This window comes from Lagenorhynchus albirostris, chromosome X, assembly GCF_949774975.1.
Source record: "Lagenorhynchus albirostris chromosome X, mLagAlb1.1, whole genome shotgun sequence".
In the NCBI taxonomy this organism is placed as follows: Eukaryota; Metazoa; Chordata; class Mammalia; order Artiodactyla; family Delphinidae; genus Lagenorhynchus; species Lagenorhynchus albirostris.
The window spans coordinates 60,766,511-60,779,803 of record NC_083116.1 but is presented as its reverse complement, the minus strand read 5'-3'; positions in this window follow the sequence as shown (position 1 = coordinate 60,779,803).

The window sequence follows — 13,293 nt, the reverse complement described above, 5'->3', positions numbered from 1 at the left end:
TTCTATTCAGGTATTCCACAGATGCAGGGTACATCAAGTTGATTGTGGAGCTTTAATCCGCTGCTTCTGAGGCTGCTGGGAGAGATTTCCCTTTCTCTTCTTTGTTCTCACAGCTCCCAGGGCTAAGCTTTGGATTTGGCCCTGCCACTGCGTGTAGATCGCTGGAGGGCGTCTGTTTTTTGCTCAGACAGGATGGGGTTAAAAGAGCCGCTGATTGGGGGCTCTGGCACACTCAGGCCGGCGGGGACGGAGGGGCACAGAGTGCGGGGCGGGCCTGCGGTGGCAAAGGCCGGCGTGACTTTGCACCAGCCTGAGGCGCGCTGTGCGCTCTCCCGGGGAAGTTGTCCCTGGATCCCGGGAACCCGGCAGTGGCGGGCTGCACAGGCTCCGCGGAAGAGGGGTGTGGAGAGTGACCTGTGCTCGCACACAGGCCCCTCGGTGGCGGCGGCAGTAGCAGCCTTAACGTCTCCCGCCCGCCTCTGGATTCCGCGCTTTTAGCCGCGGCTCGCGCCCGTCTCTGGATTCCGCGCTTTCAGCCGCGGCTCGTGCCCGTCTCTGGATTCCGCGCTTTCAGCCGCGGCTCGCGTGCGTCTCTGGATTCCGCGCTTTCAGCCGCGGCTCGCACCCGTCTCTGGGGTCCGCGCTTTCAGCCGCGGCTCGCGCCCGTCTCTGGGGTCCTCGCTTTCAGCCGCGGCTCGCGCCCGTCTCTGGGGTCCGCGCTTTCAGCCGCGGCTCGCGCCCGTCTCTGGGGTTCGCGCTTTTAGCCGCGGGTCGCGCCCGTCTCTGGAGTTCCTTTAAGCAGCGTTATTAAACCCCTCTCCTCACACCCCAGGAAACAAAGAGGGAAGGAAAAGTCTCCTGCCTCTTCGGCAGGTGCAGGCTTTTCCCCGGACTCCCTCCCGGCTAGCTGTGGTGCACTAACCCCTTCAGGCTATGTTCAAGCCGCCAACCCCAGTCCTCTCCCTGTGCTCCGGCCTCAGCTCGCAGCCCCGCCCGCCCCGGCGGGTGAGCAGACAAGCCTCTCGGGCTGGTGAGTGCCGGTCGGCACCAATCCTCTGTGCCGGAATCTCCCCGCTTTGCCCTCCGCACCCGTTGCTGTGCACTCCTCCGCAGCTTCGAAGCTCCCCCCTCCGCCTCCCGCAGTCTCCGCCCGCGAAGGGGCTTCCTAGTGTGTGGAAACTTTTCCTCCTTCACCGCTCCCTCCCACTGGTGCAGGTGCCGTCCCTATTCTTTTGTCTCTGTTTTTTCTTTTGCCCTACCCAGGTACGTGGGGAGTTTCTTGCCTTTTGGGAGGTCTGAGGTCTTCTGCCAGCCTTCAGTAGGTGTTCTGTAGGAGTTGTTCCACGTGTAGATGTATTTCTGGTGTATCTGTGGGGAGGAAGGTGATCTCCGCGTCTTACTCTTCCGCCATCTTCCGCCTTCTGTTTGATCCTTTTAATATGCTGTTGGATTCTGTTTGCTAGTTTTTTGTTGAGGAATTTTTTTTTTTTCTGTATGAGGGTCTCTCACCATTGTAGCCTCTCCCGCCATGGAGCACAGGCTCCAGACGCGCAGGCTCACATGCCCAGCTGCTCTGCGGCACGCGGTATCCTCCTGGACTGGGGCACAAACCTGTGTCCCCTGCATTGGCAGGCAGACTCTCAACCACTGTGCCACCAGGCACATCCTTTGTTGAGGATTTTTGCATCTATGTTCATCAGTGATATTGGCCTGTAGTTTTCTTTATTTGTGATATCCTTGTCTGGTTTTGTTATCAGGGTGATGGTGGCCTCGTAGAAGGAGTTGGGGAGTGTTACTCCCTCTGCTATATTCTGGAAGAGTTTGAGAATAATAGGTGTCAGCTCTTCTATAAATGTTTGATAAATTTCCCCTGTGAAGCCATCTGGTCCTGGGCTTTTGTTTGTTGGAAGATTTTTAATCACAGTTTCAATTTCAGTGCTTGTGATTGGTCTGGTCATATTTTCTATTTCTTCCTAGTTCAGTCTCGGCACATTGTGCATTTCTAAGAATTTGTGCATTTATTCCAGGTTGTTCATTTTATTGGCATAGAGTTGCTTATAGTAATCTCTCATGATATTTTGTATTTCTGCAGTGTCAGTTTTTACTTCTCCTTTTTCATTTCTAATTCTACTGATTTGAGACTTCTCCTTTTCTCCTTGATGTGTCTGGCTAGTGGTCTATCAATTTTCTTTATCTTCTCAAAGAATTAGCTTTTAGTTTTATTGATCTTTGCTATTGTTTCCTTCATTTCTTTTTCATTTATTTCTGATCTGATCTTTATTTCTTTCCTTCTGCTAACTTTGGGGATTTTTTTGTTCTTCTTTCTCTAATTGCTTTACGTGCGATATTAGTATGTTTATTACAGATGTTTCCTGTGTTTGAAGGTAGGATTTTATTGCTATAAACTTCCCTCTTAGAACTGCCTTTGCTGCATCCCAAAGGTTTCAGGTTATTGTGTCTCCACTGTCATTTGTTTTTACATATTTTTTGATTTCCCCTTTGATTTCTTCAGTGATCACTTGGTTATTAAGTAGTGTATAGTTTAGCCTCCATGTGTTTCTACTTTTTACAGGGCTTTTCCTGTAGTTGATATCTAGTCTCATAGTATTATGGTCGGAAAAGATACTTGATATGATTTCAATTTTTTTCAATTTACCAAGGCTTGATTTGTGACCCAAGATATGATCTATCCTGGAAAATGTTCCATGAGCACTTGAGAAAATGTGTATTTTGTTGTTTTTGTGTGGAATGTCCTATAAATAAGAATTAAGTCCATCTTGTTTAGTGTATCATTTAAAGCTTGTGTTTCCTTATTTATTTTCATTTTGGATTATCTGTCCATTGGTGAATGTGGGTGTTAAATTCCCCTACTATGATTGTGTTACTGTCGACTTCCCCTTTTGGGGCTGTTAGTATTTGCCTTATGTATGGATGTGCTCCTATGTTGGGTGCATAAATAATTGCAATTGTTATATCTTCTTCTTGGATCGATCCATTGATCATTATGTAGTGTCCTTCTTTGTCTCTTGTAGTAGTCTCTATTTTAAAGTCTTTTTTTTCTGATATGAGAATTGCTCCTCCAGCTTTATTTTGATTTCCATTTGCAAGGAATATCTTTTTCCATCCTATCACTTTCAGTCTGTATGTGTCACTAGGTCTGAAGTGGGTCTCTTGTAGGCAGCATATGTATGGGTCCTGTTTTTATATCCATTCAGCCAGTCTGGGTCTTTTGATGGGAGCATTTAGTTCATTTACATTTAAGGTAATTATCAATATATATGTTCCTATTCCCATTTTCTTAATTGTTTTTTGTTTGTTATTGTAGCTGTTTCCTTCTCTTCTGTTTCTTGCCTAGAGAAGTTTCTTTAGCATTTGTTGTAAAGCTTGTTTGGTGGTGCTGAACTCTCTCAGCTTTTGCTTGTCTGTAAAGGTTTTAATTTCCCCGTCAAATCTGAATGAGATCCTTTCTGGGTATAGCAATCTTGGTTGTAGGTTTTTCTCCTTCATTACTTTAAATATGTCCTGCCACTCCCTTCTGGTTTGCAGAGTTTCTGCTGAAAGATCAGCTGTTAACCTTATGGGAATTCCTTTGTGTGTTATTTTTTGTTTTTTCCTTGCTGCTTTTAATATTTTTTTATATTTAATTTTTGATAATTTGATTAATATGTGTCTTGGCATGTTTATCCTTGGATTTATCCTGTATGGGACTCTCTGTGCTTCCAGGACTTGATTAACTATTTCCTTTCACATATTAGGAAATTTTCGACTATAATCTCTTCAAATATTTTCTCAGTCCCTTTCTTTTTCTCTTCTTCTTCTGGAACCCATATAATTCAAATATTGGTGTGTTTAGTGTTGTCCCAGAGGTCTCTGAGACTGTCCTCAGTTCTTTTCATTCTTTATTCTTTTTTCTGCTCTGCAGTAGTTACGTCCAATATTTTATCTTCCAGGTCACTTATCCATTCTTCTGCCTCAGTTATTCTGCTATTCGTCCCTTCTAGAGTATTTTTAATTTCATTTACTGTGTTGTTCATCATTGCTTGTTTCCTCTTTAGTTCTTCTAGGTCTTTGTTAAATGTTTCTTGCATTTTCTATTTCCAAGATTTTGGATCATCTTTACTATCATTATTCTGAATTCTTTTTCAGGTAGACTGCCTATTTCCTCTTCATTTGTTAGGTCTGGTGTGGTTTTACCTTGCTCCTTCATCTGCTGTGTGTTTTTCTGTCTTCTTATTTTGCTTATCTTACTGTGTTTGGGTTCTCCTTTTTGCAGGTTGCAGGCTCGTAGTTCCCGTTGCTTTCAGTGTCTGTCCTCAGTGACTAAGCTTGGTTCAATGAGTTTTTTAGGCTTCCTGGTGGAGGGGACTAGTGCCTGTGTTCTAGTGGGTGAGGCTGGATCTTGTCTTTCTGGTGGGCAGGTCCACGTCTGTTGGTGTTTTGGGGTGTCTTTGGACTTATTATGGTTTTAGGCAGCCTCTCTGCTAATGGATTGGGCTGTGTTCCTACCTTGCTAGTTGTTTGGCATAAGGTGTCTAGCACTGTAGCTTGCTGGTTGTTGAGTGAAACTTGGTCTTGGTGTTGAGATGGAGATCTCTGGAAGATTTTCGCCATTTGGTATTACATGGAGATGGGAGGTCTCTTGTGGACCAGTGTCCTGAAGTTGGATCTCCCACCTCAGAGGCACAGCCCTGATGCCTGGCTGGAGCACCAAGAGCCTTCCATCTACACAGCTCAGAATAAAAGGGAGAAAAAGTATAAAGAAAGAAAGAAAGAGTGTAAAATAAAATAAAAGATAAAATAGAGTTATTACAATAAAATTAGTTGTTAAGAAAAAATATTTTTAAAGTAGAAAAAAAAGGGAAAAAAACGGATGGACAGGACCCTGGACAAATGGTGAAAGCAAAGTTATACAGACAAAATATCTCACAGAAGCGTCAACATACACTCCCACAAAAAAAGGAAGAGGGGATAAATAATGTATCTTGCTACCAAAGTCACCTCCTCAATTCGGGATTATTCGTTGTCTATTCAGGTATTCCACAGATGCAGGGTACATCAAGTTGATTGTGTAGCTTTAATCCACTGCTTCTAAGGCTGCTGGGAGAAATTTCCCTTTGTCTTCTTTGTTCGCACAGCTCCTGCATTTCAGCTTTGGATTTGGCCCAACATCGGCATGCAGGTAGCTGGAGGGCATCTCTTCTTCGCTCAGACAGGACGGTGTTAAAGGAGCACCTGATTTTTTGGCTCTGGCTCAGTCAGGACAGGGGGGAGGGAGAGGAAGTGATGAGGGGCAAGCCTGTGGTGGCAGAGGTCAGCGTGATATTGCACCAGACTGATGCATACTGTGCGCTCTCCTGGGGAAGTTGTGCATGGATCATGGGACTCTGGTAGTGGCAGGCGGCACAGGCTCCAGGGAGGGGAGGTGTGGATAGTGACCTGTGTTCACACACAGGCTTTATGGTGGCTGCAGCAGCAGCCTTAGCGTATCATAGCTGTCTCTGTGGTCTGCACTGATAACCGCAGGTCAAGCCCCTCTCTGGAGCTCCTTTAAGCAGCACTCTTTCTTTTTTTTTTCAAAGTAAACACATAAAATTTTAAAAATTTAGCCTAAGAGAAAACAAATTTTATTGAGAATAATATTTTCAATTCATTATGAACTTTTTTTTTACATCATTGAGTATAGCTGCTCCACAATGGAAATTAACACAATGGTGTGTTAGTTTCCACTCTACAACAAAGTGAATCAGCCACACATACACACACACTCCCACATCTCCTCCCTCTTCCATCTCCCTCCCTCCCACCCTCCCTATTCCACCCCTACAGGCAGTCACAAAGCACCAAGCTGATCTCCCTGTGCTATGCGGCTGCTTCCCACTAGGTATCTATTTTACATTTGGTAGGGTATATATGTCCATGCCACTCTCTCACTTTGGCACAGCTTACAATTCCCCATCCCCATATCCTTAAGTCCATTCTCTAGTAGATCTGTGTCTTTATTCCCGTCCTACCCCTAGGTTCTTCATGACAATTTTTTTTCTTAGATTCCATATATATGTGTTAGCATATGGTATTTGTTTTTCTCTTTCTGACTTACTTCACTCTGTATGACAGACTCTAGGTCCATCCACCTCACTACAAATAACAGAATTTCATTTCTTTTTATGGCTGAGTAATATTTCATTGTATATATGTGCCACATCTTCTTTATCCATTCATCTGTTGATGGACACTTAGGTTGCTTCCATCTCCGGGCTATTGTAAATAGAGCTGCAATGAACATTTTGGTACATGACTCTTCTTGAATTATGGTTTTCTCAGGGTATATGCCCAGTAGTGGGTTTCATGGGTTATATGGTAATTCTATTTGTAGTTCTTTAAGGGACCTCCATACTGTTCTCCATAGTGGCTGTACCAATTCACATTCACACCAGCAGTGCAAGAGCTCTTAATCCCCTCTCCTTGTGCACCGGGAAACAAAAATTTAAGAAAAAGTCTCTTGCCTCTTCGGCAGGTCCAGACTTTTTCCCAGACTCCCTCCCAGCTAGCCGTGGTTCACTAGCTGCCTTCAGGCTGTGTTCATGCCACCAACCCCAGTCCTCTCCCTGTGATCCAACTGAAGCCTGAGCCTTAGCTCCCAGTCCCAGCCAAACTCATGGGATGAGCAGACAAGCCTCTCGTGCTGGTGAATGCTGATTGGCACCACTCCTCTGTGTGGGAATCTCTCCACTTTACCCTCCGCACCCCTGTTGCTGTGCTCTCCTCTGTGGCTCCAAAACTTCCCCCCTTCACCACCCACAGTCTCGGCTGTGAAGGGTCTTCATAGTGTGTGGAAACCTTTCCTCCTTCACAGCTCCCTACCAGTGGTGCACGTCCTGTCCCTATTCTTTTGTCTCTGTTTTTTCTTTTTTCTTTTTCCCTACCCTGGTATGTGGGGAGTTTCTTGCCTTTTGGAAGATCTGAGGTGTTCTGCCAGCGTTCAGTGGGTATTCTATAGGAGCAGTTCAACGTGTATATGTATTTCTGATGTATGTGTGTGGAGGAAGGTGATCTCCACGTCTTACTCTTCTGCCATCTTCTCTCCCTGTATGTCTTTTTGTAGTAATGTCTATTTAGGTCTTCTGTCCATTTTTGATTGGGTTGTTTGTTTTTTTTGATATTGAGCTACATCAGCTGTTTATAAATTTTGGAAATTAATCCCTGTCAGTCACATCAGTTGCAAATATTTTTTCCCATTCTGTGGGTTTTCATTTTGTTTATGGTTTCCATAAACCATAAACAAACCATCTGTGCAGAAGATTTTGACTTTAATTAAGTCTCATTTGTTTATTTTTGTTTTTATTTTCATTACTCTAAGGAGGTAGGTCACAAAAGATCTTGCTGTGGTTTATGTCAAAGAGTGTTCAGCCTAAGTTTTCCTCTAAGAATTTTATAGTATCCTGTCTTATATTTAGGTCTTTAATTCATTGTGAGTTTATTTTTGTGTATGTTGTTAGAGAATGTTCTAATTTCACTCTTTTACATGTAGCTGTCCAGTTTTCCCAGCAACATTTATTCTCCTCATTTACTGAAGAGACCGTGTTTTCTCCATTGTAAATAGGTAACTATTTCACCTAAATTCCTAGAGACAGAGAGTTAAGTAAAATGAAAAAAGACAGAGGAATTATTCACAATTAAAAGAAAAATCCCCTGAAAAACAAATAACAAAACAGACCTAAACAATCTACTAAAACCTGAGTTCAAAAAGGAGGTAATAAAAATGTCACAGAAATTAAGAAAAATTATCAATAGAAATGCAGATCAATTTAACAAGAAGGTAGAAACTATTAAGAGGGGCCAGTCAAAAGTAGACATTAAATTTCTGAGATAAAAAACAATCTAGAAACAAAAAACAGCAGACTAAACAGCACAGAATAAGAATTAAGTGATAAGTAGATAGAAAAATGGAAATCACCCAAGCAGAAAGGCAGACATAAAAATAAACAGAAAAACAAAAATTAAAGCAACATACAAAATCTATGGGGTAATATAAAGTGTGCCAACTTATGCATAAAAGGGATTCCAGAAGTAGAATAGAGAGAGAAGGAGATCAAGAATGCCTCTTAATGAATTATGGCTGAAATTTTCCCCAAACTAAAAAAGGAAACAGATATCCACATACAGGAAGGACAGAGGGTCCCAAACAAGAATCACTCAAACAGACCCACACCAAGACACATCATAATACAAATGGAAAAACTTGATAAAGAGAAGATTCTAAAGACAGCAAGGGAAAACTCTCACTTACAAGGGTCCCCATAAGGTATATCAGCTGATTTACCTGCAGTAACTTCGCAGGTCAGAAGGAAATGGCATGATATATTCAAAGTCCAGAGAGAGAAAAACCTGCAACCTAGGATACTCTACCCAGGAAGATTATAATTTAGAATAAAAGGAGAGATAAAGAATTTCTTAAACAAGCAAAAACTAAAAGAATACAACAATACTAAAGCTACCCTAAAATAAATATTGAAGGGTTTCCCCTAAATATAAAAGAAGCAACAATCTATAGAAAAGGGAAAATCACAGTAAGAAATTTATAAAAGGATTGAAGGTCACCTAAATAAACAAGTATATAGATTTAAAAATAGTAAAAAGATTTTAAAAGTGATTATAATTGCAATTAACAGTAAAAAGATAAACATGAAGATAAAAAATAGGAAAAGAAAATTACAAATTCTCAATGGACTAAATATTTTCATCAAAAGACATAGGATGGCACATTAGATTAAAAACAAAAACAAGAACCTATAATATGCTACCTACATTAGACTCACTTCAGGGTGAAAGACATACACAGACTGAAAGTGAGGGGATGGAGAAAGATATTTCATGCAAATGGAAATGACCAGAAAGTGGAGGTAGAAAAACTCATATCACACAAAATAAACTTTAAAACAAAGCCTAGAAAGAAAGACATTATGTAATGAAAAAGAGATGAATACAAAAAGAGGATATTACACTCATTAACATATGTGCACTCAATAGAGGAGCTCCTAAGTATATAAAGCTAGTATTAACAGACATAAAGGGAGAAATGGACAATTATACAATAGAATTAGGAGACTTTAAAACCCTACTGAAATCAAAGGACAGATCACCTGGACAGAAAATCACTAAGGCAACAGAGGTCCTAAATGGAACAATAGACCAGTTGTACTTAATTGATGTCTACAGGACACTACATTCCACCCCCAAAACAGAGTACACATTCTTTTCAAGCATGCATGGAATGTTCTCTAGGATAGACCACACACTAGGTCACAAAACAAGCCTCAACAAATTTAAGAGGATAGAAATTATTCCAATCATCTTTTCTGACCACAACAGAATGAAATTAGAAATCAAGCACAGAAAGAAAAAATGGGAAAAAAGCAAACACATGGAGACTAGACAATGTGCTATTGAAAAACCAATGGGTCAAAGTTGAGATCAAACAAGAAATCAGAAAATACCTAAACAGAAATGAAAGTAAGAACACAACCTAACAAAATCCATGGGATAAAGCAAAATCAGTTCTAAGATGGAAATTCATAGCAATAAGGCCTTCCTCAAGAAACAAATAAACAACCTGACCTACTATCTAAAATAAACAGAAAAAAACCCCAAAAGTCAGCAGAAGGAATGAAATAATGAAGATCAGAGAGAAAATAAATCAAGTAGAGATAAAAGACAATAAAAATTATCAATAAAACCAAGAGCTGGATTTTGAAAAGATAAAAAAATTCAGCAAACCTCTAACAAGCTCACCAAGAAGAAAAGCGGGAAGACCCAAATAAAGAAAATAAAAAATGAAAAAGGAGAAATAAAAACTGATACTACATAAGTTAAAAAATATCATAAGAGAATACCATGAACAGTTATATGCCAACAAATTGGATAACCTAGAAAAAATGGACAAGTTTGAATATATACAGCCTGCAAAAACTGAGTCAAGAAGAAAGAGATAATTTAAATAGATCAATCACCAGGAGTGAAACAGAATCTGTAATAATAATAATAATAAAACTTCCTGCAAACAAAAGTAGAGTACCAGACAGCTTCACTGGAGAATTATAGCAAACATGCAAAGAAGAACTTATACCCATCCTTCTTAAATGATTCTAAAAAATTAAAGAGGAGAGAATTCCATATTCATTCTATGAAGCCACCACCACATTAGTAACAAAACAAGACAAAGAGACTGCAAAAAATGTAAGTTACAGGTCAATCTTTGATGAATATAGATCCAAAAATCCTCAACAAAGTATTAGCAAAGTGAGTCCAACAATACATAAAAAGGATCATATGGAGAAAAGGGAACACTCTTGCACTGCTGGTGGGAATGTGAATTGGTTCAGCCACTATGGAGAATAGTATGGAGGTTCCTTAAAAAACTACAAATAGATCTACCATATGACCCAGCAATCCCACTACTGGGCATATACCCTGAGAAAAGCAAAATTCAAAAAGAGTCATGTACCAAAATGTTCATTGCAGCTCTATTTACAATAGCCCAGAGATGGAAACAACCTAAGTGCCATTCATCGGATGAATGGATAAAGAAGATGTGGCACATATATACAATGGAATATTACTCAGCCATAAAAAGAAACGAAATTGAGCTATTTGTAATGAGGTGGATAGACCTAGAGTCTGTCATACAGAGTGAAGTAAGTCAGAAAGAAAAAGACAAATACCGTATGCTAACACATATATATGGAATTTAAGAAAAAAAAAGGTCATGAAGAACCTAGGGGTAAGGCAGGAATAAAGGTGCAGACCTACTAGAGAATGGACTTGAGGTTATGGGGAGGGGGAAGGGTGAGCTGTGACAGGGCGAGAGAGAGTCATGGACATATACACACTAACAAACGTAGTAAGGTAAATAGCTAGTGGGAAGCGGCTGCATGGCACAGGGATATTGTCTCGGTGCTTTGTGACAGCCTGGAGGGGTGGAATAGGGAGGGTGGGAGGGAGGGAGATGCAAGAGGGAAGACATATGAGAACATATGTATATGTATAACTGATTCACTTTGTTATAAAGCAGAAACTAACACACCATTGTAAAGCAATTATACCCCAATAAAGATGTTAAAAAAAAAAGGATCATACATCATGATCAATGATCAAGTCAGATTAATTCTGGGTTTGCAAGAATGGTTCAATATATGCAAATTAATCAATGTGATACATCACATTAATGAAAAAAAAGAAAAACCACCTGATCATCTCAATGGACACAGAAAAAGCATTTGACAAAATTAAACATGCATTCATGATAAAAAGTCTCACCAGTGTGGGTATAATAAAAGCCATTTACAACAAACTCACAAATAATAAATAGTGGTGAAAAGCCAAAAGCCTTCCCACTAAATTCAGGAAAAAGACAAGGAGGCCAACTCTCACGACTTCTATTCAACATAGCATTGGATGTCCTAGCCATAGCAATCAGAAAAGAAAAAGAAATAATATGTATCCAAATTTGAAGGAAAGAGTTAAAAGTTGTATTTGTAGAGGACATGGTACTCTATATAGAGAGCCCTAAAGACTCCAAACAAAAACTATTAGAACTAATAAATGAATTAAGTAAGGTAGCAGGACACATGATTTATATATATATATATGTCTGTGACATTTTTTACACAAATAATGAAATATCAGAATGTAAAAAAAAACACAGTTAAAATCACCTCAAAAATATAAAAAAGGTATCACATACTCTTTGGTTGGAAGAATTAATGTTGTTAAAATGGCCATACTACCCAAAGCAAACACAGGTTCATTGCAACCCCATCAAAATGCCCAGGAAATTTTTCACAGAACTAGAACAAATAATCCTAAAATTTATATGGAACAACAAAGTACCCAGAATTGCCAAAGCAATCCGGAAGGGGGAGAAGCAAAACAAAACAAAAACAAAGCTAGAGTCATAACTCTTCCAGACTTCTGAATATACTACAAAGCTATAGTAATCAAAACAATGTGGTATTGACAGAAAAAAAGATATATACATCAATAGAATAGAATAGAGAGATGAGAAATAAACCCACACTCTTACATTCAATTAATCTACTGCAATGGAGGCAAGAATATACAATGGAGAAAAGAGAGACTCTTCAACAAGTGGTGTTGTGAGAGTTGGATAGCTACATGTAAATTAATGAAATTAGAAAAATCTCTCACACCATATACAAAAATAAACTCAAAATGGTTTAAAGACTTAAATATAAGACATGACACCATAAAACTCCTAGAAGAGAACATAGGCAAAACTTTCTCTGACATTAATTATATCAATATTTTCTTACGTCAGTTTCCCAAGGCAAAAGAAATAAAAGAAAATAAACCAACGGGGCCTAATCAATCTTAAAATTCTTTTTACATCAAAGCAAACTGTAAACAAAATGAAAAGATACCTATACAATGGGAGAAAATATTTGTAAATGATGTGACCAGCAAGGGGTTAATATCCAAATATACAAACAGTTCCTACAACTCAATATTGAAAGAATAAACACCCAACCAAAAATTGGACAGAAGGCCTAAATAGACATTTCTCCAAAGAAGATATACAGATTGCCAACAGGCACATAAAAAGATGCTCAGCACTGCTAATTATTAGAGAAATGCAAATCAAAACCAAAATGAGTTATCAACTCACACCATTCAGAATGGCTATCATCAAAAAGTGTAGAAACAATAAATGCTAGAAAGAGTGTGGAGGAAAAGATTCCCTCCTACAGTGTTGGTGGGAATGTAAATTGGTACAGCCACTATGGAGAACAGTATGGAGGTTCCTTAAGAAACTAAAAATAGAGCTACAATATGATCCAGCTATCACACTCCTGGGCATATATCTCAGAAGAAGGAAAACTCTTATTCAAAAATATATGTGCATCCCAATGTTCACAGCTGCACTAACAATAACCAAAACATGGAAACAACCCAAGTGCCCATCAACAGATGACTGGCTTAAGAAGATATGAGGGATATATATATATATATATATATATATATATATATATATATATATATAACTCATCCATGAAACGAATAAAATATTGCCTTTGCAGCAATATGGATGGACCTAGAGAATATTATATTTAGTGATGTAATTCAGACAATGACAAATGCTATATGATATCACTTATATGTGAAATCTAAAGAATAATACAAATGAATCTAAATACAAAATAGAAACAAACTCACAGACATAGAAAACAAACTTATGGTTACCAAAGGGGAGAGAGAGAAGATGGTACAAATTAGTAG